The sequence below is a fragment of the Rhea americana genome, unplaced genomic scaffold, assembly GCF_003343005.1.
Source record: "Rhea americana isolate MKP2758 unplaced genomic scaffold, rheAme1 scaffold_149, whole genome shotgun sequence".
Classification (NCBI taxonomy): domain Eukaryota; kingdom Metazoa; phylum Chordata; class Aves; order Rheiformes; family Rheidae; genus Rhea; species Rhea americana.
Window position 1 is genome coordinate 1,317,511 of NW_028185583.1, and position 17,061 is coordinate 1,334,571.

Sequence of the window (17,061 nt, forward strand, 5' to 3'; positions counted from 1 at the left end):
GAGCACTGGCACAGGCTGCTCAAAGAGGCTGTGGAGTCTCCATCCTTTAGCTATTCAAAAGCCATCTGGACATGACCCCGGGCAGCCTGCTTTAGGTGACCCTGATTGAGCAGAGGGGTTGGATCAGATGATCTCTAAAGGTCTTTTCCAACCTCAACCATTCTGTGATTCTGTGCTTTTACTTCAATGCTAGTTTACTCAAGAGGAGTTTCTGACACATTCTCCATTAACAGATTCAAATTCTTTTGCAACAGGAAAGACTTTTGTCTACCTTCTAGCTCCCAAATAGCTGTAATTTACATCTCCTCATACGGAACTGTGACTAATTTCTGTTTACTAAATTCTCTGGACTGTAAATAGCTAGAGAAAGAGCTGCCCCTAATTAGTTTTATTCCACTGTCTTTTTTATTTAATACAGGCTTATAAGTTCCCCAGTAATGGTGTTCAAATATCTCTTGGCTTCTTTAGAAAAGTTGCTGTACWTGGTTGCACTCAGAAGACTAGAAAAAAGCTGTTAACAGCCTGCAGTGGAATAGGAACTTCACTTCTCTAAGTCAAGTCCAAAATTTCAGAATTCTAATTTAAATTAAAGAAGTATTAGATAGAAAGCAATCACTGAAAGGCAATGGATTAGAACGGCTGCAGTGCATGTAGATCATACCAGCATCACATGATAATAACTGAACAAGGAATAAAAGAATGCAACAGATGAAAGGAAGTCCTTGATAGAAGAAAAAGGAATACGGAAAAGATTAACAAAGTTAATGAAGTTTGCAGATATGTAGAACAATACTAAGTAATTAGCAAGAAGTAGAAGGGTCTAAGTCCCTGGCTGATTCAAATAGTTAAATGGAAGATATTAAATATTATTGACACGTTATGCTTTACATATACGACTAAGAGGAAGTTGTGATTTCTGAGTTATACTTTACTGCTGATATAGCCAAAGCTATGTTGCATTAAAAGAAAAGTGCTATGCCAGACTATGAATTCATACCGTTGAGTAACTGGGATGAAACAGTATTCACCAAGGAGCACTTAGGGCTTAAGCTATGGGAGTATAACGCCCATTTTTTGCTAAATGTTAATAGGATTTGGGTACCTAACTGCATTAGTGACCTTTGAAACTCCCTGTAGAAGTTACTGAATTGCAAACAGAAAATACAGGATTTCTAATTAATCTCCACTATTGTGCTAGTAAGCTGGAGGGTAGCCAGTATTGTAGCTATCCTTAAACAATAAGTTAGGGGTGAGCCTGAAAATTATAGACCAGTGAATATGACTTTAGTATTAGTTAAATTAGCTGAAAACACAATTAGAGAGACTTATAAAACACACAAATGAGTGCAATACAATAGAAATCAGCAGAGCTTCTGTAAAAGGAAATTGTACTGCTTCAGTCTTGAATTGTTCAAGAGATTGAAACAATAGTGAATAAAGAATTGTTAAATGTAATTTATTTAGACTTCCGAAAATGTCAGTGCAAAAAGTCTGGCCTAAAGATGCTAGCAGAAGAGCAAATAGTCTTCAGAAAAAGTGTGATGCCTTGGTTATAAGCATGCTATGACAGGAAAACCAAGTTTGTAAGACATAGTAGTTATTGAAAGTAAATATTTCCTGTTATCAAAAATTGATAGAAATCAAAATTAGAAATATTATTATACTGTTATCTAGAGAGTTGATAAGTCTCTGCCTCAGAACTTATGCTTGATTTTGGCAAACCAGCTTTAAACTTGCATAGAAAAGATTGCAAAGAAGGCATGAAAATTGGCTGTAGGCACAAAATTTTGTACAAACAGAATAAAGTCTGTGGTTTTCACTGCTTTTGTCCTGCTAGGGCTACAAAGATGATCAGAGGGCTGGAGCATCTGCCCTACTAGGAATGGCTGCGAGAGCTGGGCCTCTTCAGCCTGGGAAAGAGAAGCCTGAGGGGAGGATCTTATCAATGTGTACAAGTACCTGAAGGGAGGGTGTCARGGGGATGGGGACAAACTCTTTTCAGTGGTGCCCAGAGACAGGAGAAGAGGCAACAGGGACAAACTGAATGACAGGAAGTTCCACCTACATATGAGGAAGAATTTCTTCCCTGTGAGAGCGACATAGCACTGGCACAGGTTGCCCAGAGAGGCTGTGGAGTCTCCTCTGGAGATCTTCAAGGCCCACCTGGATGTAACCCTGTCTAACATGCTCTAGGTGACCCTGCTGAGTGGGGAGGTTGGACTAGATGATCTCCAGAGGTCCCTTCCAACCTTACTGATTCTATGATTCTAAAAGGTAACGACATTAAACTGAAAAAAATAAATAATGTACAGGAGCAGAAGTCTAATTAGCCTGTAGTTCTAGGAATTGTTGGCTATTTCTGTGTTAGCAGATGGGTTTAGACTTTTCACGCTCATAGAGGCCAGTATATGTCAAACTCCTATGTTCTTCCTATCAAGCTTACACAAACTCCAGAAAGAATGATTGCATCTATATTTTTCATTGAAATAACCCCTGGTCCATGCTAAATCTCAAATCATGCCTGATAATTATTTGAGACTGCTGGTTGTTCCAGGCCAAAATCAGGCTAGGGACCAGTCTAACAAATAAAGAGTGTAAACATTCAAGTTTCAGCGCTCAAGAATGTGTCATAATTCTTGATAATTGAATGATATAGATAAAGCCGTTATGTCTTACTGAGGTCTGGTTTTGTTCTTGGATAAAATAAATAAAAAATTAGAATTAATGACTTGATTTTCTATTTTCCTCTTCCAGTCGTATAATTCAAGCAAACATCGAGTGGTTGCAAGTTTGCTACCAAATCAGAATGTGCTGCAAGGTTTGCATTTTTCTAGAGCTGATGTAAATGAATATGAAATACTCGCATCAAAGACAAGGAAAGGTTTACATTTAGAGTAAAAATTTCTTCTACCATAAGGCCAGTCAAAATGTAATTATAAGGTTATCAGCCACTCTTCACTGGGTAATGAATGATCATTCATTACATGCATTTAGAAACCCGTTTGTCCATTATGAATGATATAAACTCCAAATTGTGTATATAAGAGTTGCAGCTACTTCTTACATCAGTGGGATTTCCAAAAAAAGCTTCAAGATTTGAAGGCTTATTTATGCTAGGCAATGGAGTGAAGCCCAGAGATCATAAGCTAACACTAACAGCAGTATGCTATATAGACTTATGGGCTCAAGTCCAGATGCACTCTAGCCATGTTGACTCAGAAATAGCACACTCACTTGATGACTAAACTTATGTTGGCCTATTTCTAAGGCCAAGCTGCCAGGATCAGAGCTGGTGTTTGTGAATTATGTTGYGGACATGCACTGGGAAATTCAAGTTTCACTGAAATCCATAAAATTTAAGAGGTGAAATAATGAGATACAGTTCTGAACCAGAAATATCTGTCAAGATAGCCCATAAATGTTTTCCTGTGTAGAGAGAGCATAATGTATATRCACTCTGATTATCATCTAAGTCTAGATCTGATGACCTACAGACAGTTTAATGTCCCCTCCCCTCTAGGAGAGACCATCACACCAGACTGAATCTCACTCCTGGGGCAGCCAGAGAGACATTGACCTCAATTCAGTTGCCTAAGATTGCTTTCCAAAGTCTTTAGTGTAACTAAAACATTTAGTAATAGGGGCAGATATGACACTGAAATGAGTGGAGACCTGCACCTTTCTGAAGCTGACAGGATACCCTAAGTTATGTTGCAAACGGCACTGGATGGAATAAACACCAGAGCTGCATTTACACATTTGGACTGAACCCTGGAATTCAATACATATACGGTAGCAGGACTGTGATCACAAACACTTCCAGCACACTTTCTCAGTATGCTGAGTACACATGCACAAATGACATAAAAGGCTTTTGTGAATTGGACCCTCCATTTTGAAAGCAAAGCACTTTTTCTTTTTACAAATCCCATTCATTTATTGCCAAGAGAAAAAGATACGCATGCTGTTACATAATTTAGCATCTTCATTTGCTTGAGTGAATTATTTGAAAAATAAATTCAATTTCAGTGTTTTATTTTGCCCCCAAATAAGTTTTGAGCACAGTACATTATACAAAGCTAAGATTTTTTTTTGTCAGTGAAAAAACACATCACCATATTAAATGTCAAAATCTTTCAAAGTACATCTTTCGTCCAACTGCAAAACTTTTAATTAATTCAGACATAATGATACATCACCTTACAGATGTAAAATACCCTATCTGTCAGCCTCTTTTTTTTTCTTTTCCTTAGTGATAAAAACCTGTGAGGCCAAGAACCCACACACTGCTGGCTGACAAATTATTTAAGTTTCAGCAGTACTGTTCTACCTGTGCAGTTCAAATCCCACATCTGTATTTACTAGACAGTAATATTTTTATTGTTTTTATCAAAAAACTAGTTCTGACTTCCAGTGCATCTGAAGAGTACATCTTGCAATTAGACTAGAGATAAAAAGCACTTTATTTTTAAATTGTTTGTCACATTTCAGTCAACACACTCTGGAGACCTACAGACTTTCTATTCTTTGCTTGTACATAATATCCCCACTTACTTTCATCACAAAAGCTTCAGGTCCTTCCTCCTTCTCTATTGAGAAACTTGAAATTTCTATTTGCCACGTGACAACAAAAGCATGTGGAGATATTAGCGTATGAAATAAAATAATATTATTATCCCTTACAATTTATCATGAACAAACACTTTCTGTGTTTACATACCTTTTCAACAAACTCTCTTAATGCACACAGCAGATGAGTTTCATATGCATGCAATGTTCATCTGCATGCTTTGTTTAGAAATTTTTTCTCCAGCTACTGTAAATAGTTTGCTTCAGTGGACTATTGAACTTTGAATATGTTTGTTAGGTTGGATATAAAAGGAATTGGTTGCATTTGTGAAAAATTCAGGGTTACATTTCACCAGTACAATGTTTAAGTAACATAGACAGCGATATGAAGTTTACCCACGCTAAATTTACTCACTAACCTTTGCAATGATTGTGAGGAGGACAAAGACACTTGTGCAATCTTTAGCTTAATTGCACATGTCCAGAAATATTTTTTTTAAAAAAAAAAAAAAAGAAGAGGTGGGGTTGATCTATTAGATATCAAGAATAYATATCTGTTGAAGGCTTAAAGAATTTATCTCTGTTAAAAGTAGTTATGCATTCTTGCTCAGGTCCATAGCAATTAGAGGTAAATAAGCAGTCCATTTCCAAGTGAAATTAGGATTTTTCAGCACTGGTTTAGTATTTTGTCTGGTGGAGGAGTTAAACAGCAGGGCTTGTGTCATTTTAATTGGCCTACTGCATTCTTTGCTGTCCTTCACACCTACTTTATCAGGAAGCTTTTCCCAAACATTCAGTTTTTCTGCCTTTGTTGTTTTCCACGGTTTTCCCAAATAATTCTTTCTATTTTTCTTGGGAATAGGAGGATAGATGAACTTACTGCAAGTACGGCAGTGGTGACAATGGGCGAGATTCAGCTAACCTAAGACATCTGTTCACTCATTAGATTCTCTCTATGTTTAGTGAAGACTTATAAACACTGTCAGTGTGTGTGATTCCTTGAACAATCTACTTTGGATATACACTTTGATGAGATAAATTATTGTGATGACTCCTTAAGTATACTGGCAATATCTCCATGGGAGATACAGAAGCAAAGACTGACTAGATCAAATTAAGCTCCACTTTTAGTCAGATGAGTCCAATACAAAGCATCTCACAATACTAGATCACCTTACTTTTCATAGATTAAAGCAAGATTCATATATAAACAAGGACAATGAAAGCAAGTTATATAGGTTGAACATCAATAGATACCAGGTCTTTCTGTACAGTATTTCAWATGCTTTTCATATCTGACATACTGTGCTGAACATATAATCTTTAAGGAAATTATTCTTTGTTGTTGTTAAAAATACCATGGGTTTTTTCACAGGAGGAGGTACATTATTCCCAAAGTTATAGAGGTATAAAGGAATTATACCTTGAATTTTTCCTTCTGAAACTAAACTAATTGAAAGTCTTGTGAGGAAAGATACTTCCTTTCCTATATTAGGGGGAAGTAAAAAAAGTAGCGACACTTTCCTCTAAATTTCTAAATTTTTTTGTAATCTGCACATACAAAACAAATGTTATTCATGGGGAGATTCTTTTTCCTAAGCGTTTGTCATCATTTGGAAGTTGCTCTGGAATTGGCTTCTCAAAAATGAAAAAAAAAAGTACATATTCTAGAGAAAAACATCAAAAAGCTAACTGACTATATGCTTGACTTCTAGCAGAGGCCATAGCCATCTTCTCAGAATGAAGAASTAAATTATTTTATTCCATAGTGTCAAATAATTGGAAACAAAATATGTTCAGAACCTTCTGTTTGCATTTTGTCTGACATTTTGGGATTTAAAGGCATCCCTAAAGCATCATCAAAATGGATATATTCAAGTTTAATGATTGCTAAAAGGATGATACTCAGGCACTGGAAAAATATAAAAGATTTGTGGTAAGAATTTTTGGCAGACCTTGTAAGAACATCCTCATATGAAAAAGGTTACTCTCTGGCTAGAAGATAAACTGAAAGATTTTTAAGTACTATGGAAAAAGTCTACAGAGTGAGAAAAGCATAGCTGTTTTGCAAAGCTGAGAATATAAGGCTTACAAATATAAAACCAACGTTATCTACATTAATAAATATACAAAGCAACAGAGAAAAGGTTATTTTTATTCTTACGTAAGTATAATTTTAGCAGCAGCTGCTAGTGTGCTATTGCTCAGGAGAAACCACATACTCAAAGTTGATACTTAAAAAGAAAATACATTGCTTGAGGAGGGCTGAGGTGATGTGCTTTCTCTCATGCATGAATAGAACTTTAGAGAGCAACGAAAAAAGATTTTTTTCAACTGCAGCATAAAAAGGTGTCTATTTGATTTGCCAGCACATCTAACTAGAGGACAAAACCTACATTATATGAAAAATACATGCCATTTCCTAGAAAGTAATCTAACAACTTGGAGAATATATCTGCCTGAAATAGAAACTTAACATCACCGTGGAGTTAAAAACTCTTGAATATAATCTTTTCATGTTTATGGCCATCATATGGCTTTCTTSTGATATATTGCTAGAGTGCATAAGTAAATAAGAATATATAGAACAAACCACATGAATTAAATCATGCAATTCCTAATAGAATATTTAAGATGTAAGCTACAGTTAGGCAGATCAATGGTCAAGCATATTTTATTTCCAGACTAGCAGAAGATGTCTATACTTATCATTCTGATAGTTAATCAATTTACAATATATTTAGCATTCAGTCCTCCTGGCATTAGAATGAAGTACTCTGCCAGTAATCCTTTTCCATTTCTCCTAAGTACAACTGGATACTGGATGCTTTAAAAACTACTATAGACAGAATATCATTTTTTAAAAACACTAAAAATATCCTAGATTTTAAAACATTTAGACCAAGACTTTCAAGAATGCTAAGAGATTAAGAGGTCCAAACTTTACTGAGATATTAAGGAGAGAAGGCAGAAAAAATGGTGTCTACTTCTCTTCAGCTCTTTTGAAAAGCTCTTCTTCAATGACTGATACCAAAGGTTTAAAATCAGTTGTCTTCTCAATTTCCTCTTATTTCTCTTGCTACTAAAGACATTTGGGGAAAAGCAAGACCCAGGCCAGGACTGACATGGAGTGGGAACAAGGAAATATGGGTAGATCTTAAATGCATCGCCCAACTCTCTAAGCACAAGTACAGCCAGCAATCACACCAAACTAGATGTTCTGATGGGTGACAAATGTTCAGACAGATCCTTTACTAAAGCAGCCATTTTATACAATATTTTGGAGGATGATACCTTTGGGGGTGAGGGAATATTTTGTTAATTTATTCTTTTTTTTCCCCCTCCTACTATATTTTAATGACACAGAAGAGTATAAATGTGGTGCCAATGTTAAGAAATAAGGTAGAAAGGAGAAAATCAGCTAAAGACCATGATGACTTTATGCAGACTCCCAACTTCACTAGTAAATCTATTAGAAATAGTAGCATCCTTGCTTCTGGGAGACTTTTTTGTAATAGTTTCCATTAAGATGACTCAGATGTTTCTGGAAATAAGATTAGGGTAAGAGTCATGTTGTCAATATACGAATAATTATATTTTTAAGTAAAACCTTGTGTCTATACTTTGGAGCACAAACATGAAATTTGGAGATGATGTTAGAGGAGAGTCAGGGAAGTCCCTCTGTTTTTGTGAAAGCTGGTTTGAATTTCCATTTAATTAGTTCATTTATGATATTCTTTTTCAAGTTATTTATTATATTCCAAAACTCAAGTAAAATGAGATAGTTCTATGTAACAAGATCACTATGACTGCAAAATCAAAAGCCAAAGGATTTTAGGAAGTGTCCAAGTCTACTAGCTTTCATAAATTTAATTTAACTGGATCTATTCACCTTAAGATATTACCTTTAACTGTATAATGATGTACGAATTTTTTGCATTAAGGTACTGCCTCAGAGTGGTGTAATCTCAGAGTGAATGTTATTATTTTCCTATCATTTTTAAGTCAACAATTTATTTACTACTTACTAAAAGTGTAACTCTCTTACTTAATGAAAATTATGATACGCATTTCGAAATGAATATTTATTCCAATTATAATTAAAATCCAAAGACTTGATGTTAGATCATATGGTAGGATTAACATTCTGAAACAAAGTCAATCAATTAAGAAACTACAAAATAAACAACAGTTTAATAATGGTCAATCTAGCATACATCAATACAGATAAGTCTGTATTCAATACTGAACACAAATAATGATTTATATTAAACTAAGCGAAGCTGATGTGATTTGAAGAAAAAGTCAAAATAAGATGTTTCAATAAGATCAAAACCAGAGACACACACAAAGGAATCCAGATCTGAACTTGTCTGAGGAAAAAAAAAATCCATTGCAATATGTTTACCAGTGCCATGGTACACCATTTAGCTGTATATAAAATACAGAATCAAGAACCACAGAATGGTTGAGGTTGGAAGGGACCTCTGGAGATCACCTAGTCCAACCTCCCTGCTCAGCAGGGTCACCTAGAGCATGTTAGACAGGGTTACACCCAGGCGGGCCTTGAAGATCTCCAGAGAAGGAGACTCCAAAACCTCTCTGGGCAACCTGTGCCAGTGCTCCGTCACTCTCACAGGAAAGACGTTTTTCCTCATATTCAGGTGCACTTCCTGCATTTCAGGTTGTGCCCACTGCACTGAAAGTACTGTGTCCTGTCACTCTGCACCATTGAAAAGAGCCTGGCCCCATCTTCTCGACACCCTCCCTTAAAGTATTTACATACATTGATAAGTGTATAATACACCGGGCCTCCAACGGGACTCTGTGCCAGCGATGACAGCCCTCTGACCTCTCCCTTTCAGCCAGTTCTTGATCGACCTCACTATCCACTCATCTACCCTACACTTCCTGAGCTTGCTTATGAGGATGTTATGAGTGTTGAAAAACTTGCTGAAGTCAAGATAGACAACATCAGCTGCTCTCCCCACATCTACCCAGCCAGTCAGACCTTCTAATTGTCTCATGGAATTTCCAATATCATCTCAAATTTAATTACTATTGTATTTTTATGCTTATTTATGTACTTTATATTTTCAGATATTTCAAATGTCTATCCATTACTGTGGGCACTTTAGAAGTACTGAAATATCTTACACGGCCTCTTTTATGCTATACATCATCACAGTGATCAGTTATGTAAAGCTGGAGGTTTTTACTGCAGAATTAGTAAATATTTACTAATGAAATTCACATTGTAAATATCAGTAAAAATGCATCAAAAAAGAAAAAAAAATCTAGGATAAAATAGAAACATAAGTCTCTGTTTCTGAGATAACATCTAGAAAGTGCCTGAAAGTGGAGTAATATTAGCTAAGAGCCACAGTAAAGATGAGGTAGTACCTAGAATAGATCCTGTTTGAAGCTATTTGTAAGAAAAACAGCAGTTCAGTAACTTTGTTTCCCTCCCAAAGCTTCATATGGTGAGACACTCTTTTGCTATGTCTGAGATAATCAAAAAATTGTTTAAAAACTAYTAGTTTCTATTTATCTAGAACACCTTTGGACTATAAAGACAGTAAAAAAAAAATGCTAGCCTACTACTAAACAGCTATACCATTTGGATTAGATAAACTTAGAAAGAAGGCACACTCCTTTAATGGTGATAGCAATCATCCTCAGGAAAAACCAAGCAAGAGTCAGATTTTCCCCTTTTCTCTATTGTCTAGAAAAGACCTGGAGGCATGAAGGCCTTCTTCCATTCTAGGTTTTTTTCTAGGAGAAAACTTTTTTTCAGGCATCTCCCCTCCTGTTCTCATCTTTTGTCTGTTGTGGCTTGTCCCCATCTTTGCACTACTGCTTGCAGCACCCTGCAGTAGTAATCTTTGAATTTTCACATTATTCATTATAGAATCAGCAAAATGAGCTGGGGGTGGGGACGAAGAAGTGAGAGACAAAATRAATTGTTTCTAACCGAAATCATTTAATTGTCCCTATTTACTACCTGGTACTCATCAGCAATTGCAAGGACTCTATCAAGAGAGTAGCCAACTCCAGCATGGGAGCAGAAGGGTTTGGCCAAGGTCAGCAGAATCTACCTACTTTCAACCAGATATGAGATCAATCTGTAACTACCCCTTCATGACAGGTACACTGTAGCTGAACAGAAGTTTTTGGCAACTGTTTTGTATGAGGTTGGATTAAAAGGCTGCTTGACTTTAAAGTCTGTGAATCCAAAAAAGTTTGATGGGAATGTTTTACTTAGAGTGTAAGAGAGGAGTTTATTACCCTGTTGTTAAAGCTCAGATAATTAAATATTGTTAATCGCATTTAGCATGTCCCTTTAGAATTAAAACCAATATTTAATCTTTGTCAAAGAAAGCTCATAGTCCCTATATTGCATGCTCAGGTCATTGCTGCTACATATCTACCACTAGCATCATTTAGCCTTGGCAGAGAAGTCTGAGTTTATTTTCTCGTTAATGTTATCTGATAAGATATCTGCAAAACAGATAAGAAATATACAGGATATGAGAGTTAAGCATGTAAAAACCAAAGCATTTTCTTTGTTAATTTTCAAAATCGACAGTTATCAGAGGGAGGTAAATTCAATTAAACATGGACGTACTGAATCCTGCTGTCTTCTGGTACTCTTCAAGCCTTCCTCTATTCACTGAGGGCTGAATGCAAGCTGGATGTGGCTTTTTTATAGCATGTATCAGCTTAACTGGATCAGAATATCACTAGAATAGTTATGCATCTATATAGGTCCAATTTGACCTATAGCTATATGTCCAATGACATATAACTTATGTCATTGCAATGAACTTGAATCAGCTGTATCAGTCTGTTTTTATAGCAATACCTCTATGATTATGTTAAGGAAGGCAGGGAATACGTTGATTTTACCAGCAGTACTGTCAACTCTAAAGATAGCCCTAATTTCTCAGTAAGAGCAGTTTGACCAGGATGTAACTAACTACCTGTGCAATAAAATCATGAATCAGTTAAAGAAGCACTTCAAAGGAAGAAGGGAAAAAAGGAGGAAAAAAAATAGAGAAAAAGGGGGAAAAGGAGAGAAAGGGCAAAAAAAAGGAGAAAAGGGCAAAAAGGGGAAAAAATAGTATCATAAAAGGCAAAGTAAAATGTGGCAGATGACCAGAGAAAGAAATAACATTTATTAAAAATATCTTTGATACATAGTACTCCCTAAATCAAGGAATTAGGCTAATACAGAGATTTGGACACCTAATGGAGAGCTAGGTAGAATTTTAAAGTCCAAGTCTGAAGAGGCTCTAACAGGATAAACCGTAACCTCTTATCTCAGAAAAATCCCTGCTCAGAGGTATCTACTTTTTTAAGTCTGGTGCTCCCCACAGCTGAACCACCTGTTCAGTCTCTGAATTGCTTAATGCCTCAATAGAACAGTGCTCCTCAGACAGTCACCTCCTGCTTGACTGGGGTCAGGACATGCATGTGATCTGAGCCCAGAAGAAGCATCATCCAGGGGAGGGTGGGATCAGCCAGCCTATCAAACATGTGGTGACCCTTTTAAAATACAGGTTTTCTCAGGGAAAAGAGAATATTTAAATTCTGCAGATGTCAAAGTAAGCAACAGGCACCTGCACAGGCCCCACAAGGATAAAATATGTTGCAGCTTACAAGTCACAACTGTAGTAAATGGGAAAGGAAGAAGGCACCCAAGCTTTGACTTCTGAAGGCTAGCATCACCTTACCTTTGCCCATCCTTTCTCCAGGATATAACGACCAGTAATTAGCTTTTTCATTCAGGATGTGAGAAATCCAAATTTAACAGAGATAGTACTCTTTTCCAGCTTAGACTGCCCCCATAACCTCAGAGATGTATAGCTCTCCTGTAATGTGTGAGAGAGCAGTTTGTGATCTCTGTGGCTGAGGAGGCCTTATAATGGAGGTCTTCCATATCCTGAGTGATCATTGCAGCATCTGAACTATGATCCGAGAGCAACATCCCCTTTCATCCCTGAATGAGGTGCTGAGGCTGCAGCTGTGGGTGGGATTTCAGCCACAGGCCCTATGTTGCTGTGCTCTAAGCCAGGCCCTGGATTAGCATTGTGATTCCTTACATTCCACCTTGAGGCACCTGACTTTTTCCTATAGCTGAAAAATCCCACAGACTGTTCTGGAATCTGTGCCTGAAGGCAGGTGTTTGCAGATTTTATGTGATTAAAACCTTTATCAGCTCAGCCCTAACTAGCTCTATGCAATAGAGCTACCTGCAATTGTGGCAGTTCAAAAATATTCTACAAAGTGAAATGCTCAGTTTATGATTTGGTTCACATGCTCCATATACACCCCTTTGAGCAGGACTTCTTCAGCATTCAGAGATGATAACGAGGTAATGATAAATTACTGGGTTTGATGTCTGTTTGGCGAGCAGCCACTAGCAGCAGTTAGTATCAAGAGAACGACAGATGTCCTTTATAATATATCAGTTACTGAGGGGATGATCCAAGATCTGAAGCACCATAACTCCCTTCTAGAGGAGGACATAAGGGTGGAAAATATCAGAGAGTTCGAGTTAGATTATATAAAATATATATTTCAAATTAGTATCTTAGGTATCTCTCTGATTTTTTAGGTCAGTCTATGTTTAGTTATAAAGCATGAAATCAGGTAGTTTGACTGCTGAAATAGATGGAAGTGGAGTAAGCAGTCTGTATTGCAGAACAATAAAGAAAGGAGATTTATTGGTTTTATAGTGTATGTCTAGATTTACAAATGATTTGCTAGAAACAGTGTTGCTATGCTTCTCAGAGATAACCTTTCTCTCCTTTCTTTTTTTCTTTTTTTTTTTTCTAGGCAGTACAAATGCTTTCAGCTGGCAGTTGTTAAACTAGAAGCAGCTGTATCCTCTCCACAAAATATTTTATTACTGACAACCCATGTGCTTGTTGTCTGTCCTTCTTTCTTAAACAGACAATGACACACCACACAGTATGCAAGGGCTTGGGGCATGCCATAGAGATGAAAAAAAGAGAAAAAAACAGCAATCATAAGTAGTATTGCCTATGTTGTTGTTTTGTCCTGTGCCATAACTAGACGTTTATGTGGGTGGGCACAGAAACAGAAAATATTATCTTGACATGTTACCATTTTACACTATTAAGACAGGACATCTCTCACTAGGTGACTATGCCCGGCCCATGCTGTTGCTCTGCCCTCCAGAACTGACTGCGCCTCATCCTTCCTGTCCAGGGTAAAAGTCCAGGATGTTCTTCCCTAAACTATTTTCCATAAGCCATTGCTTTCTCATACTCCACAGTTTAAATTTACAACTAATTCTGTTGCTTTTTCCAAAGGTCAATTTATGCTATTCTTTTTTGGCAGCTGGAATACGTGCAAGTCCTTGAATTTCACATGGAGATGAATAATGAAGATTTTTTTTTCAAGAAGAATAGTTATATAAAGTAYATGAACAGCAAAATAGGTCAAGAAAAAAAGGAACTTGTAATTGGCCATAACCAATATACTCTCTATTTTACTTTGTGCTTAAAGTGGCATCCAACAAGCTGATAAAAACTTTTCTTTTGAAACACTCAAACCTCAGTACAGAGTGTCAAATCCCACTTAACACTGTGTAAGAGACATCTGTGGGTACTGATATGCCTCTCTACATGGAAGAAGTTTGAAGCATTGTGCAGAATTACTAACTTGGCTCCTGAAAGGCATACAGATATGCTTGCTTATTTTAAATACTCTGCTATTCTTTCAGCAAGATTAAGTCTCAGTACGTAAATGGCAAATTTAATCTTCAATATAATGTCCAGATTATGTCATCAGAGCTTAACCCAGTGTAAAGTAACACATTAATCCAGTAGTGTTCTCCAAACTTTCAGGGGCACTTCAGTTTGATATATTAATATAAAAAGATTTGTAATTGGTTCAAGTCCTGAACAGAAAAGCAAAAGGTGCCCCCACTGTGCTGGAGATGATATTTTTCTGGTGCACCTTCTGATAGTTTTCCCCATTTTATCCAGCATACACTAAAGATGGGCCATTTTTCTCATTCAGACTTATGTGTAAGCCACAACTACAGGAAACTGCAATCAAGTGAAGCCCATTTTAAAAATTCAAAGAAGTGGATGTCTCCTTCGTTTGTTTCTTTTTCTTTTCCTCCTTGATGAAGACTGAATTTTAGTATTCTTAAGCTATCCAACTCAAATACTGGAAGAACAGATTTTTTCACTTCCTCTCATTGGTCAACAGGGAGATTGAAATATGAGTAGATTTTGGCCCCTAAATTCTAAACAATTCCCATTCTGACCACTTGTAAATACAGTTCATTGTGCCTCGTTTTTAGGTGTCCAAACGTTAGATGTCTTACTATTAGTGAGTCACCGGACATAGCCTTCATATTCAGTGTGCAGAAATGTGTGAATTTCAAGAGAATGATTAATTTCATCCTAAAAAAGGTATTAAAAAAAAAAAAAAAAAAAAAAAGAACAAATGATTCAGCTGAAAAAAATCCCTGTTCTTTTCCATTCATTCTGATAATTAGCTGAGATTTAAACATCTAAGAACTTTTGAACATTTGAATTTACCTGGATGAATTCCAGCTATGCTACTTCTTTCCCCTCCCCTCCCTCTCTTCCCCCAGACATAAGGATAAGAATAACACACAGCATAAACAAAGACATCAGAATCTGGATATCACTTTGAACACTGAAAAACAGAGATATTGAAAAATCAGAGGTATAGTATGAGATTTAAAGAAAAATATGAACACTGAAAATTGTCAATAGAGACTTGTCAACTGAAATTTCAAAGTGACCTTACCTGTCCTCTACTGTTAAGAGAGTTACATACTTGTCCTATTTTTCATATGAGCCTCTGCCAGTACAGATAATCTGGAAAAGTATATATTTGTCTTCATCGTTACTCAGAAATATAAAGTTTAGATATTACTGAGAAAAAGACACCAGGTATATTATTTAATAATATTATTCTTGTAAGTGTACAAAGTATTGTAGATTGTGAATTGACTTACACTTGAAAAAAGCTGTAAATAGAGAAGTGAGAAGGCCCAAGTGTTAATACAATGGTGACAGAAATGCTGACAAGAGAAAATGCCTAGACTGGTAGTGCTATACTTGAGACGGTAGTACCATACTTGAGAATCTGTGTATTTACTAAGAAGCATACAAAAAAGATCGGTTATTTACAGTCCTTCTATACTATAAAGGGTAATGTGCTGGAAATATTCAGCCAAGAAAAGACTATTTAAAAATATGTTTCCCCTGTTATAACATAACATTCAATAAAAACATTTTTGCCATAAGTATCAAGTATGAAATGCTAAACTATGTGCAGCATCCTGATGTATGAATATTCAGATTGCAAGCTTTTTCAGCATCTTTACAAAAATAATGATCTCTACATTTTTTCACATCCTCTTCACTAAATAAATTTGTTGCAGTATCTTGGCCCCACTTACAGACCCCAGGGACAAAACTCCCATTCAGGATCTCACTGTAGTCTCCTGTTACACACCACAGAGAAAGATGATCCTCTACTTGAGTCAAAATTATAAAAGGATCATTATGTAATTTTAATATGTGAAGAGTAATGTTAAACACACAATATCCACTCAAAAGAAAATAGGAATTCAGTGAATTCCCACACATCAGTGATCAAGGTGAAGGAATGAAATGATTTCTTCCCTCATGCCTTTCTACCCTGCCCCACTAAGCCATGAAAGAGAAAGTGAAATCACCAGCGGAAAAACAAAAATGCCTACTCTGAAAGAAGAAGAAGAAGAAGAAGAAGAAGAAGAAGAAGAAGAAGAAGAAGAAGAAGAAGAAGTAATTGTTAAATGGAAAGATTAGATAATTTAGTTTGTTACTTTGTTTTTAAGTTACTTTTACTATCGCTATATTTTGAAGAGAATACAAATCAGCAAATTTTGGATTACCAATTCAGAATCTTGCTTGTATTTCCCATGATTTAAGCCTGTCTGCCCTAGGAAGCAGGAGTGACTATTTTAATTATTACTTATTTTAAGTTAAATAAGAACTACTTCCTCTTAACCAAAACATCAGCTTTTTTGCTAGGTTTTACTCGTGTATGAAAAAGAATGATTTATAATTTATATGTATCTGTGTTTTAGAGAAGGACCACAATCCTTCTGTGTTTTACAGCTACAGTGTTCTGAACAGAGACTGAATCTCACATAAACACCCATAGGGGAAATAATAAAGAAAAATTAGTAATAGGTTAAAAACTATAAGGAGAGTTATAAACATCAGAAGATTTGGGGTTGGCAAATGCAAATGAATTACTGTATCTGAGTAACTAAAAGATACTGGTGCGGACCTAACTAATCCTTAAATCTGTGTGAAGATTAGCAGGCACTGGGAATAAATGGACAAAACGGGCTGTATCAGTAAATTATTTTGATCTTTAATGTCTATTTCTGCACAGTCCTTCTGCAGAAATGTTTGTTCCTTTGAA